Raw genomic sequence first — 21,956 nt, forward strand, 5'->3', positions numbered from 1 at the left:
AGAGAGACAGATCTACGCAGCTGTCTGTTCCCAGAGTGTTCTCCGTAGCCCAGTCACCTACAAGGATTCACAGAATTGGATTGGGAAGAGAAGGGGAAAGGAGGAAATAGAGGTGTTCTGAGGTAGAAAACAGAGAGTCAAGATTGGGAGAGAATAATCTTCGGTTTAAAAATAGGGCTTCTCTATCTTTTTTTTTTTTTCTGAAGGTTATAGTGTATTGAAAATGAAAATTAATGGAGTATAGAGATACTAGAGACTTTAAAAGAAATAAGAGAAAAAGAAAAAAAGAAAAAAAAGAAAAAAAAAGAAAGAAAAAGAAAAAAAAAAAAAAAGAAAAAAAAATTTTTTTTTTCCCCCTAATTAAAAAATCGTAAAAGTCTGTGGAAATGAAAGTTAAGGAGTAATGGGGGAGTAATAGGGGATTTTAAAGGAAAATAAAAGAGAAGAAAGAAAAAAGAAAAAAAACAAAAAAAGAAAAAAAAAAAAAAAATTTAAAAAAAAAAAAAAAGAGAAAAAAGTAAAATTATATCTAGGAGTTTCTCTGGAGCTGTTGCGGTCAGTGTGGGTTCGGCTCAGTTTCAGATAGCTCCTCGTTCCAGCTTACGCTTCTCGATATCTACAGGCCCCTCCGGTGTAGTCAGCGTTTCCTAGAGGGATTTTAATCTGTTGCACCAGTCCCTTCTGAAGCGGTTCCCTTTGTTTATTTGGCTTCTGTTTGCCGGTCTCTTCAGAGCCTCATTTCCGCCCTGACACAGGCGGGCGGAGGTGGACTCTTATTCAGGTAGCTAGTTCCGTCGCTCTGCGGGGCAGGGAGGGGCTTGCGCTGTGGGGACAGGCTTGCGCCGCGGGGATGGGCTGGGGCTGCCGGGAGGGGCTGACGCTGCTTTCTCCGTCTGCGCTGCTCAGGCTCCCGGCTGTTCTATATGGAGCGCGCCCCGCGCTGCGCGAGGTTCCAGCCCTCGGGTGTTCCACAAAAGCGCGGAAGGAAAAGCTGCGCCTGCTCTCTGTGCCTTCCCCGTCAGAGCGGTCCAGGCAGCCAGGGGCTTGGTGGGCGCACTCTACCCAGGTGTGGCGCGCCCCCTCCCTTCCGCGGACCCAGTCTCAGTTTCCGCTGGCGCCAGTCGGGCGCGCGCGCCTTCCGCCCTCCGCGTCCCCAGCCCCAGTCCCCGCCTGCGCCGGTCGGGTGCCTGCGCCCTGTGTCTCGCCGCGACCTTCCCCTCCCCCCTGCCTCCTGCCTCCGGAGGGGCTGGGCCGGTCCGCAGCCTGCGAGCTCCTCTCTGGACCCTCTCGGTCTCTTTGTTCTGCGAACAGCCGGCAGTGTGTTTGGGCCGGTTAATTTACTCTCTCTCTTTTGGCCTCCCACAGTTCAAGTTGGCAACTCACAGAAGTTCCCTCCGATTGTCCTCAGGGCACTCAGGCCCGGACCCTACCCCAAGCAATGCCGCCTAAGAGCTCCCGGGACCGATCTCCGTCCTTAGCTCTTTTGTCTCACTTTTTATCTTTTATATTTTGTCCTACCTCCTTTCGAAGACGATGGGCTGCTTTTCTGGGCGCCTGATGACCTCAGCTAGCGATCCGAAGTTGTTTTGCAAAGTTTGCTCTGCGTTCAGTTATTCTTTTGATGAATTTGTAGGAGAGAAAGTGGTCTCCCCGTCCTACTTCTCCGCCATCTTGGCTCCTCCCCCACAGTTTGTTTCAAATTTATCATCTTACTATGTGTTTTTCCTTTTTGCATGCTTCTTATACTATTTTACTTTTTTTCTTCTTTTGCATTATTGTTTTTGTTATTGTACTTCTGATACTAGCTTATTAGTTATATGCTTTTTTATTCTTTCAGTAATTAAAAGGCTTATTGTTATTAATTGTTAATTATACTGCTTTCCAGAGTTATTCAATGATCTTAAACCCTTGAGTCCATTTATTCCTTTTCTGATATATGCAATGTTTTCATATATTTTAGTTCTCTCTGTATTTTATAAAATATTGTTATTATTTTTAATATTGAATATTGTTGATATTAATTTACATTTATTCAGATTGTTATCTTTTTCATTGCTTGTCATAATGACATATTATAAAACTCCCACCTGGTATCATTTTTCTTCTGACTGAAGAGTATCATTCATTATTTCCTTTATGGGAATTTGTTGATGGCAAGTTTTTCAGTTTAGTTTGAATGAAAATATGTTCTTATTGAATTTAATTTCTGAAGGATATTTTCCCAGAGCAGAATTTTAGTGAAATGAAAGTCACTCAGTCAGGAGGAGGGAGCTAAGGTGGCGGAGGAATAGGATGGGGAGACCACTTTCTCCCCCACAAATCATCGAAAGATCATATGAACGCTGAGCAAACTCCACAAAACAACTTCTGATTGCTAGCAGAGGACATCAGACACCCAGAAAAGCAGCCCATTGTCTTCAAAAGGAGGTAGGACAAAATATAAAAGATAAAAAGAGAGACAATAGAGTTAGGGATGGAGATCCATCCCAGGAAGGGAGTTTTAATAGAGGAAGTTTCCAAACACCAGGAAACCCTCTCACCAGCGGGTCTGGGGGAAGTTTTTGAATCTCAGAGGGCAACCTAACTGGGAGGAAAACCCACAGATTACATGCCTATAAACAACTCCCAGCAGAAAAGTACCCCAGAAGCTCGCATCCACCACCAGCAAGTGGGGGCTGAATGAAGAGGAGCCGGCGATATTGCTTAGGGTAAGGACTGGACCTGAAAGCCCTGAGGGCAATCTGAGGGAGCTAACGAGAGATAGCAACTTAAACTGTGGGTTAGCAAGAGAGAGAGAATTAACCTGGGAAAGGCCCTAGATTTAGGCACTACCTGCCCATTCCCAGAACAAAGGACTGAGCGAATACCAGAGAAGAGCTAGCCGGTTGCGGATTGGCCCATCCCCGCAGGAGGCAGGAGGCAGGGGGGAGGGGAAAGGGGCAAACTCGGCCCCAGAGACAGCATCCCCTACCAAACTGCAAACAGGCTTCCAGTCTCTAACCAAAGACTTCCTGAGAGTCTGGACGGTTGACATCCGCTGGGGGTGGGGGGCGGTGTGGGGGGGTCACAGCTAGAGACCAGCTCCCCAGAAGAGACACAAGGCGCACCGGACCTGCGCACGTGGAAACTGAGGCTGGGACCGGGGAGGGGATAAGGCGCGCTGCACCCAGGGAGAGTGTGCCTGTCAAGCTCCTGGTTGCCTGAGGTGCTCTGACCAGGAAAGGCACAAAATGCAGGCCCAACTGAGTCTGCGTCTTTGTGGAGTACCCGAAAACTTGAACCTGAGTGGCTTAGGCTTGGGAAGTGAATGCAACTCAGGGCCCACTCCCTGGAGAGCAGCCTGGAGCCTGAGCAGTGTAGATGGGGAAAGCACACAGGCCACAAGCGGGGGCAAACCCAGTGTGGCTGGAACACTGCGAGTAGTCCCCACACACACCAGTGACATTTGTCTGCAGTGCCCCCCCTCCCCACAGCATGACTGAACAAGCGAACCTAAACAAGAGACTACCTCCGCCACCTGTGTCAGGGCGGAAATTAGACACTGAAGAGACCTGCAAACAGAAGCCAAATAAACAAAGGGAACCGCTTTAGAGGTGACAGGTGAAACAGATTAAAATCCCTGTAGTTAACACCAACTACACCAGAAGGGGCCTATAGATATTGAGACGTGTAAGCTGGAACGAGGAGCTATCTGAAACTGAACTGAACCCACAGTGTCTGCAACAGCTCCAGAGAAATTCCTAGATATATTTTTCCTATTATTATTATTATTTTTTAATTAATTTTTTTTCTCTCTCTCTCTTCATGTAACTCTGTGAACCTCTCTGGGTGTCCCTCACTGTGGAGAATCCTTTCACCATTAACCTAGAAGTTTTATTATCAGTGCTGTATGGATGAAGAAGTCTTGAGGCTACTGGAAGAATAAGACTGAAATCCAGAGGCAAGAGGCTTAAGCCCAACACCTGAGGACACCAGACTACAGGGAGCAATAATTAATAAGAGATCATCCAAAAACCTCCATACCTACACTGAAACCAAACACCACCCAAGAGTCAATAAGTTCCAGAGCAAGACATACCATGCAAATTCTCCAGCTACGCAGGAACATAGCCCTGAGCGTCAATATACAGGCTTCCCAAAGTCACACCAAACCCATAGACCCATCCCAAAACTCACTACTGGACACTCCATTGCACTCCAGAGAGAAGAAATCCAGCTCCACCCACCAGAACACTGACGCAAGCTTCCCTAACCAGCAAACATCGACAAGCCAAACATTCAGCCCCACCCACTGGGAGAAACCTCCACAATAAAAAGGAACCTCAGACTACCAGAATACAGAAAGGCCACCCCAAACACAGCAATCGAAATAAGATGAAAAGGCAGAGAAATACCCAGCAGGTAAAGGAACATGAAAAATGCCCATCAAGCCAAACAAAAGAGGAGGAGATAGGGAATCTACCTGAAAAAGAATTTAGAATAATGATAATAAAAATGATCCAAAATCTTGAAAACAAAATAGAGTTACAGATAAATAACCTGGAGACAAGGATTGAGAAGATATAAGAAATGTTTAACAAGGACCTAAAAGAAATAAAAAAGAGTCAATTAAAAATGAATAATGCAGGAGGAGCCAAGATGGCGGAGGAGTAGGACGGGGAGACCACTTTCTCTCCTACAAATTCATCAAAAGAATAACTGAATGCAGAGCAAACTTCGCAAAACAACTTCTGATCGCTAGCTGAGGTCATCGGGCGCCCAGAGAAGCAGCCCATTGTCTTCAAAAGGAGGGCTGTATAGTTGGAGAAGTCCTGAGACTACAGGAAGAATAAAACTGAAATCCAGAGGCAGGAGACTTAAGCCCAAAACCTGAGAACACCAGAAAACTCCTGACTACATGGAACTTTAAGTAATAAGTGACCGTCCAAAAGCCTCCAAACCTACACTGAAACCAACCACCATCCAAGAGCCAATAAGTTTTAGAGCAAGACATACCACGCAAATTCTCCAGCAACGCAGGAACATAGCCCTGAACATCAACATACAGGCTGCCCAAGGACACACCTAACACATAGACCCATCTCAAAACTCATTACTGGGCACTCCATTGCTCTCCAAAGAGAAGAAATCAAGTTCCACGCACCAGAACACTGATGCAAGCTTCCCTAACCAGGAAATCTTGACAAGCCAATCGTCTAACCCCACCCACTGGGTTAATCCTCCACAATAAAAAGGAACCACAGACCTCCAGAATACAGAAAGCCCACTCCAGATACAGCAATCTAAACAAGATGAAAAGGCAAAGAAATACCCAACAGGTAAAGGAACATGAAAAATGCCCACCAAGTCAAACAAAAGAGGAGGAGATAGGGAATCTACCTGAAAAAGAATTTAGAATAATGATAATAAAAATGATCCAAAATCTTGAAAACAAAATGGAGTTACAGATAAATAGCCTGGAAACAAAGATTGAAAAGATTCAAGAACTGTTTAATAAAGACCTAGAAGAAATAAAAAAAAGTCAATTAAAAAGAATATGCAATGAATGAGATTTCAAAAAACAATTTTGGAGGAACCAAGAGTAGAATTAACGGAGGCAGAAGCATAGGATAAGTGAAGTTAGGAACATAAAATGGTGAAATAAATGAAGCAGAGAGGAAAAAAAGAAAAAAGGAATCAAAAGAAATGAGGACGAAACCTCAGGGACCTCTGGTGACTAATGTGTGAAACCACCCCAACATTAGAATCATAGGAGTCCCAGAAGAAGAAGACAAAAAGGAAGGCCATGAGAAAATACTCGAGGAGATAATAGCTGAAAACTTCCCTAAAATGGGGAAGGAAATAGCCACCCAAGTCCAAGAAAGCCAGAGAGTCCCAAACAGGATAAACCCAAGGCGAAACACCCCAAGACACATATTAATCAAATTAACAAAGATCAAACACAAAGAACAAATATTAAAAGCAGCAAGGGAAAAACAACAAATAACACACAAAGGGAATCCCATAAGGATAACAGCTGATCTATCAATAGAAACCCTCCAGGCCAGAAGGGAATGGCAGGACGTACTGAAAGTAATGAAAGAGAATAACCTACAACCTAGATTACTGTATCCAGCAAGGATCTCATTCAGATATGAAGGAGAATTCAAAAGCTTTACAGATAAGCAAAAGGTGAGAGAATTCAGCACCACCAAACCAGCTCTTCAACAAATGCTAAAGGATCTTCTCTAGACAGGAAATACAGAAAGGCTGTATAAACGTGAACCCAAAACAACAAAGTAAATGGCAACGGGACCACACCTATCAATAATTACCCTAAATGTAAATGGGTTGAATGCCCCAACCAAAAGACAAAGATTGGCTGAATGGATACAAAAACAAGACCCCTATATATGCTGTCTACAAGAGACCCACCTCAAAACAAGAGACACATACAGACTAAAAGTGAAGGGGTGGAAAAAAATATTTCATGCAAACGGAGACCAAAAGAAAGCAGGAGTCGCAATACTCATATCAGATAAAATAGACTTTCAAATAAAGGATGTGAAAAGAGACAAAGAAGGACACTACATAATGATCAAAGGATCAATCAAAGAAGAAGATTTATAACCATTATAAATATATAGCACCCAACATAGGAGCACACAAAGACGGCAAACGCTATACGAGTCATGAAAGAGGAAATAATAGTAAACACAATAATAAGTGGGAGACTTTTAATACCCCCACTCACAAACTATGGATAGATCAACTAAACAGAAAATTAACAAGGAAACACAAACCTTAAATGACACAATGGACCAGCTAGACCTAATTGATATCTATAGGACATTTCACCCCCAAACAATCAACTTCACCTTTTTCTCAAGTGCACACGGAACATTCTCCAGAATAGATCACATCCTGGGCCATAAATCTGGTCTTGGAAAATTCAAAAAAATTGAAATCATTCCAGTCATCTTTTCTGACAACAGTGCAGTAAGATTAGATCTCAATTACAGGAAAAAAATTGTTAAAACTTCAAACATATGGAGGCTAAATAACACGCTTCTGAATAACCAACAAATCATAGAAGAAATCAAAAAAGAAATCAAAATATGTATAGAAATGAATGAAAATGAAAACACAACAACCCAAAACCTATGGGACACTGTAAAAGCAGTGCTAAGGGGAAGGTTCATAGCATTACAGGCTTACATCAAGAAACAAGAAAAAAACCAAATAAATAACCTAACTCTACACCTAAAGCAATTAGAGAAGGAAGAAATGAAGAACCCCAGGGTTAACAGAAGGAAAGAAATCTTAAAAATCAGGGCAGAAATAAATGCAAAAGAAACTAAAGAGACCATAGCAAAAATCAACAAAGCTAAAAGCTGGTTTTTTGAAAAAATAAACAAAATTGACAAACCATTAGCAAGACTCATTAAGAAACAAAGAGAGAAGAACCAAATTAACAAAATTAGAAATGAAAATGGAGAGATCACAACAGACAACACTGAAATACAAAGGATCATAAGAAACTACTACCAGCAGCTCTATGCCAATAAAATGGACAACTTGGATGAAATGGACAAATTCTTAGAAAAGTATAACTTTCCAAAACTGAACCAGGAAGAAATAGAAGATCTTAACAGACCCATCACAAGCCAAGGAATCGAAACTCGATCAAAATCCCAGCAAACAAAAGCCCATGGACCAGATTGGCTTCACGTGAATTCGTACCAAAATTAGAGAGAGCTAACACCTAAGTCCATTACTCAAAACTCTTCCAGAAAATTGCAGTGAAGGTAAGCTTCCAAACTCATCTATGAGGCCCACCATCACCCTAAATGTTCCAAAACAGACAAAAGATGCACAAAAAAAAGAAAATACAGCCAATATACACTGATGAACATACATGCAAAAATCTTAACCAAAATTCTAGCAAACAGAATCCAACAACATATTTTTTTAAAAAAATCAACACCCATGACCCAAGTTGGGCTTTTATTCCCAGAATGCCAAGGATTCTTAATATTCCGCAAGATCATCAATGTAATACACCACATTAACAAACTGAAAGATAAAAACCATATTATTATCTCAATAGATGCAGAGAAAGCCTTTTACAAAATTCAACACTCATTTATGATTAAAACTCTCCAAAAAGCAGGAATAGAAGGAACATACCTCAACATAATAAAAGCTACATATGACAAACCCATAGCAAGCATCACCCTCAATGGTGAAAAATTGAAGGCATTTCCCCTGAAATCAGGAACAAGACAAGGGTGCCCACTCTCACCACTACTATTCAACATAGTGTTGGAAGTTCTGGCCACAGCAATCAGAGCAGAAAAAGAAGTAAAAGGAATCCAGATAGGAAAAGAAGAAGTAAAACTCTCACTGTTTGCAGATGACATGATCCTCTATATAGAAGACCCTAAAGACTCTACCAGAAAATTACTAGAGCTAATCAATGAATATAGTAAAGTTGCAGGATATAAAATTAACACACAGAAATCCCTTGCATTCCTATATACTAACAATGAAAAAACAGAAAGAGAAATTAAGGAAACAATACCATTCACCATTGCAACAAAAAGAATAAAATACTTAGGAGTATATCTACCTAAAGAAACAAAAGACCTATACATAGAAAACTATAAAACACTGATGAAAGAAATCAAAGAGGTCACAAACAGATGGAGAAACATACCATGTTCATGGATTGGAAGATCAATATTGTCAAAATGGCTATTCAACCCAAAGCAATCTATAGATTCAATGCAATACCTATTCAAGCTACCAACGGGTATTTTGTTGCACAGAACTAGACCCAAATAATTTCACAATTTGTATGGAAATACGAAAAACCTCGAATAGCCAAAGTAATCTTGAGAAAGAAAATGGAACTGGAGGAATCAACCTGCCTGACTTCAGACTCTACTACAAAGCCACAGTCATCAAGACAGTATGGTACTGGCACAAAGACAGAAATATAGATCAATGGAACTGAATAGAAAGCCCAGAGATAAATCCACAAACCTATGGACACCTTATCTTTGACAAAGGAGGCAAGGATATACAATGGAAAAAAGACAACCTCTTTAACAAGTGGTGCTGGGAAAACTGGTCAATCACTTGTAAAAGAATGAAACTAGAACACTTTCTAACACCATACACAAAAATAAACTCAAAATGGATTAAAGATCTAAATGTAAGACCAGAAACTATAAAACTCCTAGAGGAGAACGTAGGCAAAACACTCTCTGACATAAATCACAGCAGGATCCTCTATGACCCACCTCCCAGAATATTGGAAATAAAAGCAAAAATGAACAAATGGGACCTAATGAAACTTAAAAGCTTTTGCACTACAAAGGAAACTATAAGCAAGGTGAAAAGACAGCCCTCAGATTGGGAGAAAATAATAGCAAACAAAGCAACAGACAAAGGATTAATCTCAAAAATATACAAGCAACTCCTGAAGCTCAATTCCAGAAAAATAAATGACCCAATCAAAAAATGGGCCAAAGAACTAAACAGACATTTCTCCAAAGAAGACATACAGATGGCTAACAAACACATGAAAAGATGCTCAACATCACTCATTATCAGAGAAATGCAAATCAAAACCACAATGAGGTACCACTACATGCCAGTCAGGATGGCTGCTATCCAAAAGTCAACAAGCAATAAATGCTGGAGATGGTGTGGAGAAAAGGGAACCTTCTTACACTGTTGGTGGGAATGCAAACTAGTACAGCCACTATGGAGAACAGTGTGGAGATTTCTTTAAAAACTAGAAATAGAACTGCCATATGACCCAGCAATCCCACTTCTGGGCATACACACTGAGGAAACCAGATCTGAAAGAGACACGTGCACCTCAATGTTCACCGCAGCACTGTTTATAATAGCCAGGACATGGAAGCAACCTAGATGCCCATCAGCAGATGAATGGATAAAGAAGCTGTGGTATATATACACCATGGAATATTACTCAGCCATTAAAAAGAATTCATTTGAATCAGTTCTAATGAGATGGATGAAACTGGAGCCCATTATACAGAGTGAAGTAAGTCAGAAAGATAAAGACCATTACAGTATACTAACACATAAATGGAAATTACGAAAAGATGGGTAATGATAACCCTATATGCAAAACAGAAAAAGAGACACAGATGTACAGAACAGACTTTTGGACTCTGTGGGAGAAGGTGAGGGTGGGATGTTTCGAGAGAACAGCATCGAAACATGTATATTATCTAGGATGAAACAGATCACCAACCCAGGTTGGATGCATGAGACAAGTGCTCAGACCTGGTGCACTGGGAAGACCCAAGGGATCGGGTAGAGAGGGAGGTGGGAGGGTGGAGCGGGATGGGGAATACATGTAAATCCATGGCTAATTCATGTCAATGTATGACAAAAACCACTACAATATTGTAAAGTAATTAGCCTCCAACTAATAAAAATACATGAAAAAAAAAAAAAAAAAAAGAATGCTCAAACTACTGCACAATTGCACTCATCTCACATGCTAGTAAAGTAATGCTCAAAATTCTCCAAACCAGGCTTCAGCAATACGTGAACCCAGAACTTCCAGATGTTCAAGCTGGTTTTAGAAAAGGCAGAGGAACCAGAGATCAAATTGCCAATATGCGCTGGATCATCGAAAAAGCAAGAGAGTTCCAGAAAAACATCTATTTCTGCTTTATTGACTATGCCAAAGCCTTTGACTGTGTGGATCACAATAAACTGTAGAAAATTCTGAAGGAGATGGGAATACCAGACCATCTGACCTGCCTCTTGAGAAACCTGTATGCAGGTTAGGAAGCAACAGTTAGAACTGGACATGGAACAACAGACTGGTTCCAAATAGGAAAAGGAGTACGTCAAGGCTGTATATTGTCACCCTGCTTATTTAACTTATAGGCAGAGTACATCATGAGAAATGCTGGGCTAAAAGAAGCACAAGCTGGAATCAAGATTGCCAGCAGAAATATCAATAACCTCAGATATGCAGATGACACCACCCTTATGGCAGAAAGTGAAGAGGAATTAAAAAGCCTCTTGATGAAAGTGAAAGAGGAGACTGAAAAAGTTGGCTTAAAGCTTAACATTCAGAAAACTAAGATCATGGCATCTGGTCCTATCACTTCATGGGAAATAGATGGGGAGACAGTGGAAACAGTGTCAGTCTTTATTTTTTGGGGCTCCAAAATCACTGCAGATGGTGATTGCAGCCATGAAATTAAAAGACACTTACTCCTTGGAAGGAAAGTTATGACCAACCTAGATAGCATATTAAAAAGCAGAGACCTTACTTTGCCAACAAATGTCCATCTGGTCAAGGCTATGGTTTTTCCAGTGGTCATGTATGGATGTCAGAGTTGGACTGTGAAGAAAGCTGAGTGCCGAAAAATTGATGCTTTTGAACTGTGGTGTTGGAGAAGACTCCTGAGAGTCCCTTGGACTGCAAGGAGATCCAACCAGTCCATCCTGAAGGAGATCAGTCCTGGGTGTTCATTGGAAGGACTGATGCTGAAGCTGAAACTCCAATACTTTGGCCACCTCATGCAAAGAGTTGACTCTTTGGAAAAGACCCTGATGCTGGGAGGGCTTGGGGGCAGGAGGAGAAGGGGATGACAGAGGATGAGATGGCTGGATGGCATCACTGACTGGATGGGCATGAGTTTGAGTAAACTCCGGGAGTCTGTGATGGACAGGGAGGCCTGGCGTGCTGCGATTCATGGGTCGCAAAGAGTTGGACACGACTCAGCGACTGAACTGAACTGAACTGAAGCTTGCTGCTTTGACTAAAACTGACAGTCTTTAGAGTCATCAATGTTAAGTAATGCTAGTGAGATAAGAGATTTTGGGTAAACTCTTTAGGAACAGTTGTTTTAGAAATGTGTACTTAAGAATTATCCCCCAGGTATTTGGTAGCTTAGAAATTTTGAGTTAAGTTAAATGACAAGTTTATTGAATATCTAGGTTATTTCTAAACAAAATAAGAGACTGAAACATTGCTGAATACTGCATTCCTTTGGCAGAGAGAGACTCATAGATATTTAGGAAACTAAAGATACTGGTGGCAGCCTGAGATATAATAAAGTACATATTTTTAGAGTTTTGCATGATCAAGATTTTCTAAAATAGGATTAAATGTAGTTGGGTAAACGGATTTAAGTATTGTCTGGCAGTTTCCAAAAGTTCATTTGGGTTTCCCAGGTGACTCAGTGGTAAAGAATCCACCTATAAAGACTGAGATGTGTAAGGTGTCATGGGTTTGATTCCTGGGTGGGGAAGATCACCTGGAGGAGGAAAGAGCAACCAACTCCAGCATTGCTGCTTGAGAAATCCCATGGACAGAGGAGCCTTGAGGATTACAGTTCACAGACAGAAACGAGCTGGACACAACTTATACTTGAGCACTGAGCACAGGTGAAAACTTTTGACCTCCAGGTAACTTCAAGATATTTCAGAGGACCCCTGATTCATCTCAGAGAGAAATATTTAACTAGGATTACTTGCTATATTAATTACACTTAAATTTAATCCCAGTATTTTAACCAAGTTTCTTTACCAGATTGCATTGCAATCAGATGTATACCTATGCATCCTCCTCTTTTTTAAACTCTTTCTGTCATTTATAAACAGTTATTGCATTCATCTTCAAGAAGCTTTATGAGAAGGACCACCTTTGACAACTAACAGGCTTCTGATAATCTTCATGTCATACTGTAACAGGAGGGAAAGGGGCAGGGCACAATTTTTGAAAGAATGACATAGCCAAGGACACAACATAAACCAATCAGAATCAAATGGGACCAAGATGGCAGGCAAGACTAGAACTTGATCCTCAATCAGTAAGTGAAAGGACACACTCAGAGGTGTCATGACAGTTCCAAGGCACTTTTAAAAGACCAAGAAGTGGGGCAGATCCTGGAAATCTCCACCCCTTCCCAAAAGTAGTTGGAATAATCCTCCCACTCATTAGCATATGAAATTACCCAGCCTATAAAAACTAACCCTGCCATATTTCGGGGCTGCACTTGCCCTCTGTGATGGCCCACAGTCTGTCTGTGGCATGTGCTTCTCTCTGAATCTGAATAAACCTACTTCTTAGCTATAACTTTGTCTCTCACTGAATTCTTTCTGTGATGAGACATCAAGAACATGAACTTTACTAGGTCCTGAAACCAGGTACCATGGGTTTTGGCTGAGTTTGAGTTCCAGCCAGGTGGGTTCAAGTCCCAAGCAGGAAGACTTCCAGACCAGAAGTTCTCAAAGTGAGGACCCTAGACCAAAAGCGTCAGCACCTTGGGAACTTGCTAGTGGTGCAAGGTTTGGGCTCCCCCCTCCAGACTTAATGAATCCGAAATTCTGTGTTTTAGTATGCCCTCAACTGAATGCTTAAGAACCACGGATCTCGTTTTCCACCAGGCATTTGGCCCAACGTTTTATATGATCTCTCTCTAGGACACCTGGGCTGGCCCTGATGTGAGTTGAGAAGACTTCTTTTGCCTTCAACTTGAGGCTGAAACAAGAAGCTGCTCAGCGGCCCATTCTGTTTCCTCTTCCTGTCACCTACACCCAGGGCCCCACGGTCTTTCAAAGTTGAAAGGCAAACTTCTTAGTGCAAGCACACATACATACCTGCACACACATACACTCGGTCTTTTTGTTTTTAAAACACAGGTGAACATATGATACACATTTTTGTCCATCTTGCTTTTGTCACTGAACATCATACCCAAGAGATTCTTCCTGACCAGCACACAGGACTGTGCACTTAGGCAAAGATCCTGTTGTAGTGGAAATGGAGAGAGTAGCAGTGAGGCACACACCACATGATTCTGACTCTGACTTTGTCTAGGACTCTGATTCCATGATTCAGCACCCCATCCAGTGTCAACCCCATCCTGGTCCACTGGCCCCTCCAGTTTGATCTCACAGATTTCCTTTTTACATCTCACCATGACACCTAGTCCTGACCCAGTCCTGTTTCTGCTTCTCCTTTCCTGTCACAACGACAACATCCCAGAAAGCTTATGCTTTGTGTACCCAACACAGGGTGAGGCCAGGCTCCTTGGCTCCAGGGAGCCCGCTTGTCCATGAGGCACACCTTTCAGATTCAAATGCCGCACCAGCAGATTAATTTCCAAGACAGGGGACGCAGTGTCATGACCTTGGAGAGCTCTCTGTTGTCTAATCCTGGGATGTACTCTCTGTCTCCATGGGGAAAGGAGGTGGCTTCTGGTCCCAGGTGGCATTCAGACTCCAAAGGCCGACTGGTGAGTGTCCCCCACAGATGAAAAGGAGGGCCTTTGGGGCACAAGAGTGGATCTTTGGACTTAACCCACCCCGTCCCCTCCACATCACCTCATTTCATCCCCATGCCCTCCTACCCTGTTTTTCTTTGTCTAATTTCCTTCCCTGGTCTCCTTTTTCACCACCCTTCCTCACTCCATATTTCTCCTCTCTCCTTAATCTCTGCCTCTCCCTGCCGACTTGGCCTCTCCCAGGCTCTCTCGCGGGCCCCCAGAATTCTACAACCCCCAACCTGACAAACCACAGGGAAAGGCCTAATCGTCTCTCTGCTCTGTTCAGTTGCCCCCGTGTGCTGGGTCAGGTCCCACAGCAAAAGAGGATGTTGGGCACGTCCCTGCTGATGCCTCTCATCTTGCCTGGATTATCCAAGAGGACACCTCCTCCATGAAACCTTCTGACTCTCTATAGCAGGAAGTCATTAATGACAGGTAGATGCTGGAGCTCAGAGAGTTTTAAGTTTTTTGGGGTGGTGGTAGATTTTCTCTTATTCACACCTAGTTGTATATAGGTTGGACATTTGGACAATAAACAACAAGGCATCACTCAAAATAACTCAAAAATTAGAACAACTACAACCTATACTTCTCTGGGCTTCTCTGGTTGTTCAGCAGGAAAGAGGGTTTGATTCCTGATCCAGGAGGATCCCACATGCTACAGAGCAACTGAGCCCGTGCTCCACAACTATTGATCCGACTCCAACTACTGAAGACCACGTCCCAGAGCCAGTGCTCCATAACAAGCAAAGCCCTCAAATGAGAAATCTGCACACTGCAACTAGAGAGTAGCCCCTGCTAGAGAAAGACCAATTGGCGATGAAGACCCGGCAAGGCCAATGAATACATAAATAAAAAGAACCTATAATTTTCTAAAAACCTTGAATGGAAGCTCTTGTTTGGTACCATTCTATAAAGTTGCATAAAGTTATACAATTGCTCATTCACTATGTATATACCTCTCTGTCTTTGCAGCCTAATAAACAACCTCAAAACTTTGGGGCTTAAACTCACAAGGAGATTGTTCTGTGATTCTGTGAGTTAGGCGGGTGTTCCCACATAGCCTCACTCCCACGACTGATGGTGGGCGCTGCTTGCTGACTGGACCGCCTCAGTTTTCCACGTGGCTCTCGTCTTCCAGTCTGCCAGGCTGGCTTTATGTACAACAGTCTCAGGCAAGAGAAGAACCTGTAAAGCATCTTAAGGAAACGTCTCTGAGGCGACCACAGAGGATCACCTGTGCTGCATTCTATCACTCACAGCAAGTCACAGAGCCAAGCCACAGACAAGGTAGTCAGGAAACAGAATCTGCCTTTTCAGGGGAAGAAATAAAGTCACAGTGTAAAAGCCAGTGAGTACTGAGATGGGAGGGCTCTGAAGCCATATTTATCTTCTACCAAAAGCACAGGCTTCCTCTAGCTCCCTCACCCCGGGGGTTCCTTGAATTCCTCTCCTCTGATGGTCCTGTCTTCCCCCATCCTTAGCCACTCATTCCTGTGACCCTCCCTAATCCTGGGATTTTACCATCAACAACATCTGTGTCCTTTTCATCTCGGGTCCCAGCATCCCAGCCCCTCACCTCCTGTCCACCTTTACTTCTCACTACCTCTAGCATCTCAGCTCCAGTGGTTCTTTGACCCCAGTGCAACCAGTGACATTTCAATTTCTTCTGACCCTCAGCCTCCTCATGCCCTTACTTCCATCACCTTAAAGTCCAGGGGCCATCATTACAGTCCTGCCTGTACACACATCCTCAACACCGTCACTCTTTTCTGATCTGGTTGTGTCCACCTGGCACAAACCCAGTCCTGATTAGATCGGAATCCCCACCGCCACCATGAAGTTGAACACGGCTGGAGGGAACCACACAGTGGTACTGACTGGGACCCCCTAAATTACTGACGGCCACATGCCAAGGGTCCCTCATGCCCACCAATGGCATTCCCCCCTTAGACATTATCTCACACTTTCTGCCTTTTCCTTGAACCTCCAGCACCACCTCCATGATCCTCAGTCTTAGCTGATGACCTTGTTCCCCACGTCAGCGAGAGAACAGAAGGCTCAGAAGAGACTGTTTACACATCCCACCTCCCTTCTTCCCATCCACCCTTCCCTGACCCTTCTACCTGCTTCCCTCCTGCCATGAGGATGGATTCTCCATGCTCCAAGTTCATCTCGTCCACGTTGCCTGGGATCCTCTCTCATCAGCACGAGGACATTATTCTAGTCATCTTCTCCTGTATCACCAGTTTTTTTCTGTCTGCCAGATTATTCCCATCAGTATACACACATGCTCTTATTTAATCTGAAACAAATAAGTAAAGAAACAAACAAGTAAGCAAATAAAGTCTCCCTTGATTCCATTTTCGTCTTCAACTACTGAGTCATTTCTTTCTTTCTTTCTTTTTTTTTTTTTTATTCCACTGTGCTGAATCACAGTTGTGGAACATGGGATCTTCACTGTGAGATTTGTAAGTTTCAGCATGTGGGATCTAGTTCACTGACCGGGGATCGAACCTGGGCCCCCTGCATTGGGATTGAAGAGTCTCAGCCACTGGACCAATAGGGAAGTCTCATATAATTACTGCCTCATTTCTGCACAGCTCTTTACAATACTCAAAAGAGTTGTCTTTATGTGTATCCAGCTCCACTCCACCCAACGTTTCTGGAACCTGCCCTTTCCCTAGCCACCACTGATTTTGGGAGGTTCTCCAGTGACCTCCAGGTGGCCAAATGCAATGGTCAGTTCTCAAGCCTCGTTGGACCTGACTGATCAGCACATTTGACACCATGGTTGTTCCCTCTTCTTGATACTCTTCCTCTGTGGATGCAGGACACAGTTTTTCCCAGGTTTTTTCATGATTCATAGGCAGCTCCTTCTCCATACCCACTGCTTTCTGCTCAATATTCCAACTTCCTAACCTTGGCATGCCCCAGGCATGGTCCTTGAATCCTTCCCTCTTTCCGATCTACACTCACACCTTTGGTGGCACCATTCTCTCTCGTGGGTCCAAACATCATGTTCACACTGAGGACGCCCTAATGTACATCTCCAGACCACCCCACCCCCTCAAATCCAGGCTCATACCCAACACTCTGCTCAGTGCCTCCACTTGGGTTTCTCAAAAGCATTTCAAATCAAACTCCTGATCTTTTCCCCAAATTTTGTCACTGTCATCCATATCTAGAGGTAAATGGCAGCTCCATTCTTTCCACAGAAACTACCAAAACCTTGGAGTAACACTTGAGTCTACTTTTTTGAACCTGACCTGTGATCTTTATGCAGAAGTTGTTGACTCCATCTTCAAATACATAAAGACTCTAATACCTTCTTACTTCATCCACTGGCCCCACTTTGATCCAGACCAACCAAGACCACTGTCTCTTTCCAATACAGCAGCTGGAATGATTCCTCAAGGGTTACTTCAGGTCAGGCACACCTCTTCCAAGTCCTTACATTGGCCTGGAAGGTGGTTCACCATCTGCCCTCCTCCCCTCTCTGACTTCATTTCCTATTAGTCTCTCCTTCGCTCACTCTGTTCCAGCCAAACTAGCTCCCAGGATGCCCCTGAACACACCAGGTACCTTCCCACCTCAGGGCCTTTACACGTGCTGTTTCTGCTGCCAAGATGCCCCTCCCCGACATGCCTGGAAGGCCTGCTCCCTCACCTCCATTTCTACACGCGTGCATTACTTTCTCAGGAGGTGTTCTCTAACCATTTTATTAACATTGATTCTCCTCTTCCCCCACCTCAGAAATCAATGATCCCCTTCTCAGATTTACTTATTACTACCTGGGTTACATCAAGGCTGTATATTGTCACCCTGCTTATTAAACTTATATGCAGACTACATCATGTGAAACGCTGGGCTGGAAGAAGCACAAGCTGGAATCAAGATTGCCGGGAGAAATATCAATAACCTCAGATATGCAGATGACACCACCCTTATGGCAGAAAGTGAAGAGGAACTAAAAAGCCTCTTGATGAAAGTGAAAGAGGAGAGTGAAAAAGTTGGCTTAAAGCTTAACATTCAGAAAACTAAGATCATGGCATCTGCTCCCATCACTTCATGGGGAAACAGTGGAAACAATGTCAGACTTTTTTTTTTTGGGTTCCAAATCACTGCAGATGGTGACTGCAGCCATGAAATTAAAAGATGCTTACTCCTTGGAAGGAAAGTTATGACCAACCTAGATAGCATATTAAAAAGCAAAGACATTACTTTGCCAACAAGGGTCCGTCTAGTCAAAGCTATGGTTTTTCCAGTGGTCATGTTTGGATGTGAGAGTTGGACTGTGAAGAAAGCTGAGCATCGAAAAATTGATGCTTTTGAACTGTGGTGTTGGAGAAGACTCTTGAGAGTCCTTTGGCCTGCAAGGAGATCCAACCAGTCCATCCTAAAGGAGATCAGTCCTGGGTGTTCATTGGAAGGACTGATGCTTAAGCTGAAACTCCAATACCTTGGCCACCTGATGCGAAGAGTTGACTCATTGGAAAAGGCCCTGATGCTGGGAGGGACTGGGGGCAGGAGGAGAAGGGGACGACAGAGGATGAGATGGCTGGATGGCATTACCGACTCGATGGGCATGAGTTTGAATAAACTCCAGGCATTTGTGATGGACAGGGAGACCTGGCGTGCTGTGATTCATGGGGTCGCAAAGAGTTGGACACGACCGAGCGACTGAACTGAACTAACCTGGGTTACATATATTTAATACGTAGTTATTATCCACTGTTTCTCTCAATGTAATGCCAGCTTCCTGAGGAATGTCCCCTGTTTTGTTCACTGCTGTAGCCCCACACAGCAGGTGCTCAGTAAGCATTGTTTTGGCCATGGTGTGCAGCATGTGGGATCTTAGTTCCCTCACCAGGGATGGAACCTGTGCCCCCTGCTTGGGGAGGGTGGTCTTTACCACTGGGCCACCAGGGAAGTCCCCCAATAAACATTTTTGAATGGATAAATCATAAGAAACACAGAGTCAGGATGGCCACAGAGCTGGTTAATAACAGCTCTGTGGCTTATCCAAGACCCAGGGCACTTCTATCTAGCACACACAGACCAGCTCTGCTCATGACCACAAGATGGTGGAGCTCATCCAAGCATGATGACAACTAACAGAAAAAAGTGCTGTCTCTTCCGGTTGTCGGTTCTTAGAAATAAGGAAGCTCAGAGCAGTTTTGAGAGGAAATAGCAACTTGAAAGATGGTTTCTCTGCAGTGAAACCAGGAGACAGTCCCACCCCCTGGCATCCTGGGGCAAGACTGGGCTATGATGACAAGGAGAGGGGGTACTCCTTTCTGAAATTTTGCCTCAAGGAGCTGCTCAGCAGGAAGCAGACACTGTGGGCAGGTTTTGAGTGGTTGTGAACAAAGGAGGAGCACTGTATCTCCTCATGGCCTCTTTCCTCCCCTCCACAACCTGCTCATAACCACAAGGATCTCTGGGGGTGGTTCCTGCTGGTATAGAGCCCAGGGTGTGGCCGCTGAGCCCAGGAAAGCTGGGGCCAAGGGCTGCTAACCAGACCATGACAGCTCCCTGAACCAAGTACCTGCAAGCACTGGGTACTGGCTCATTGTGGGCTGAGCCTGGTGGGAAGGCAGGGAGGAAAGAAGAGGCTGACTATGACCCTCTGTACCTCAGTTCTAAGCTACAGACTGTCACATGTGCATGTATGCACCCACTGACTCATCTACCTGCTCTGAAAGCTCTAATTACATGGTTGATGCATGCTGGTACTGATTCTCATCCAGCTCATTTCTCACATGCCTATCAAATGCCCTCTTTCTCTGCCAGTGAAAGGGTCTCAAAGTAGAATTAGTCAAGGCTTGGAACTCGTGTTAACTCAAGGTCAGGTCTGTGGGCCAGCAGCAGCAGCATCACCTTGGGAGCTTGGTGGAAATGAAGATATTCAGGCACCATCCTGTGACCTGCAGAATCTCAGCATGTGGGGGTGTTCGATTGGGAAACTATGGTTGAACAAACCTTCCACATGCTTCTTATTGGTGCTGTAGTCTGAGATTCAGTGCTGGATTCTTGCTCTTAAAGTGTGATGGTAAGACCTGGGTGCTTATCAGAAATGCAGACTTTCACCCCACTGCAAACCTACAGAATCTGCATTTTTTTTTTTTTACCAGTCTCCCCAGGGATTTCTTCGCACATTACAGTGTGAGACACCCTTGTCTACAAAGTCACAGTCTGGTTAGGATAGAAATCTGGTTGGGTTCAAGAGATGCACAGAAGAAGGTAGGCGAGGTTCAAAGTGTTTTGCAGAGACATCGCATTTGCAGAGACTTAATCCCAAAGAATGCTCAAACTACCGCGCAATTCCACTCATCTCACATGCTAGTAAATTAATGCTCAAAATTCTCCAAGCCAGGCTTCAGCAATACGTGAACCATGAACTTCCAGATGTTCAAGCTCGTTTTAGAAAAGGCAGAGGAATAACAGATCAAATTGCCAATATCTGCTGGATCATCGAAAAAGCAAGAGAGTTCCAGAAAAACATCTATTTCTGCTTAATTGACTATGCCAAAGCCTTCGACTGTGTGGATCACAATAAACTGTAGAAAATTCTGAAGGAGATGGGAATACCAGACCACCTGACCTGCCTCTTGAGAAACCTGTATGCAGATTAGGAAGCAACAGTAGAACAGGACATGGAACAACAGACTGGTTCCAAATAGGGAAAGGAGTACGTCAAGGCTGTATATTGTCACCCTGCTTATTTAACTTACATGCAGAGTACATCATGAGACACGCTGGTCTGGAAGAAGCACAAGCTGGAATCAAGATTACTGGGAGAAATATCAATAACCTCAGATATGCAGATGATACCACCCTTATGGCAGAAAGTGAAGAGGAATTAAAAAGCCTCTTGATGAAAGTGAAAGAGGAGAGTGAAAAAGTTGGCTTAAAGCTTAACATTCAGAAAACTAAGATCATGGCATCTAGTCCCAGCACCTCATGGGAAATAGATGGGGAGACAGTGGAAACAGTGTCAGACTTTATTTTTTTGGGCTCCAAAATCACTGCAGATGGTGACTGCAGCCATGAAATTAAAAGATGCTTACTCCTTGGAAGGAAAGTTATGACCAACCTAGATAGCATATTAAAAAGCAGAGACCTTACTTTGCCAACAAAGGTCCGTCTAGGCAAGGCTATGGTTTTTCCAGTGGTCATGTTTGGATGTGAGAGTTGGACTGTGAAGAAAGCTGAGCATCAAAAAATTGATGCTGTTGAACTGTGGTGTTGGAGAAGACTCCTGAAAGTCCCTTGGACTGCAAGGAGATCCAACCAGTCCATCCTGAAGGAGATCAGTCCTGGATGTTCATTGGAAGGACTGATGCTGAAGCTGAAACTCCAGTACTTTGGCCACCTCATGTGAAGAGCTGACTCATTGGAAAAGGCCCTGATGCTGGGAGGGATTGGGGGCAGGAGGAGAAGGGGACCACAGAGGATGAGATGGCTGGATGGCATCACTGACTGGATGGGCATGAGTTTGAGTAAACTCCGGGAGTTTGTGATGGACAGGGAGGCCTGGCGTGCTGCAATTCATGGGGTCGCAAAGAGTCGGACACGACTGAGCGGCTGAACTGACTGAATCTGAAACTATAGACCATGAGCAAGATTCTGTCAGAG

The 21,956-nt window shown here is 43.8% G+C and overlaps 1 protein-coding gene and 1 long non-coding RNA gene across 2 annotated transcripts in view; one reads left to right on the forward strand and one right to left on the reverse strand.

Moving 5' to 3' along the window:
• Window positions 1-21,956, reverse strand: part of XCR1 (X-C motif chemokine receptor 1) — a 321,508-nt gene that overhangs the window by 124,040 nt on the left and 175,512 nt on the right. Inside the window, exon 3 of the mRNA XM_043443362.1 lies at window positions 16,442-16,620. The gene's annotated coding sequence lies outside the window, so the exon portion shown is untranslated. The remainder of the gene's footprint in view (window positions 1-16,441; window positions 16,621-21,956) is intronic.
• Window positions 12,304-15,328, forward strand: LOC122425053. The gene is made up of 2 exons (XR_006264668.1): window positions 12,304-14,285; window positions 14,931-15,328. It is a non-coding gene; the product is annotated as an uncharacterized LOC122425053 (long non-coding RNA).

This window comes from Cervus canadensis, chromosome 22 (genome assembly GCF_019320065.1).
Source record: "Cervus canadensis isolate Bull #8, Minnesota chromosome 22, ASM1932006v1, whole genome shotgun sequence".
NCBI lineage: Eukaryota > Metazoa > Chordata > Mammalia > Artiodactyla > Cervidae > Cervus > Cervus canadensis.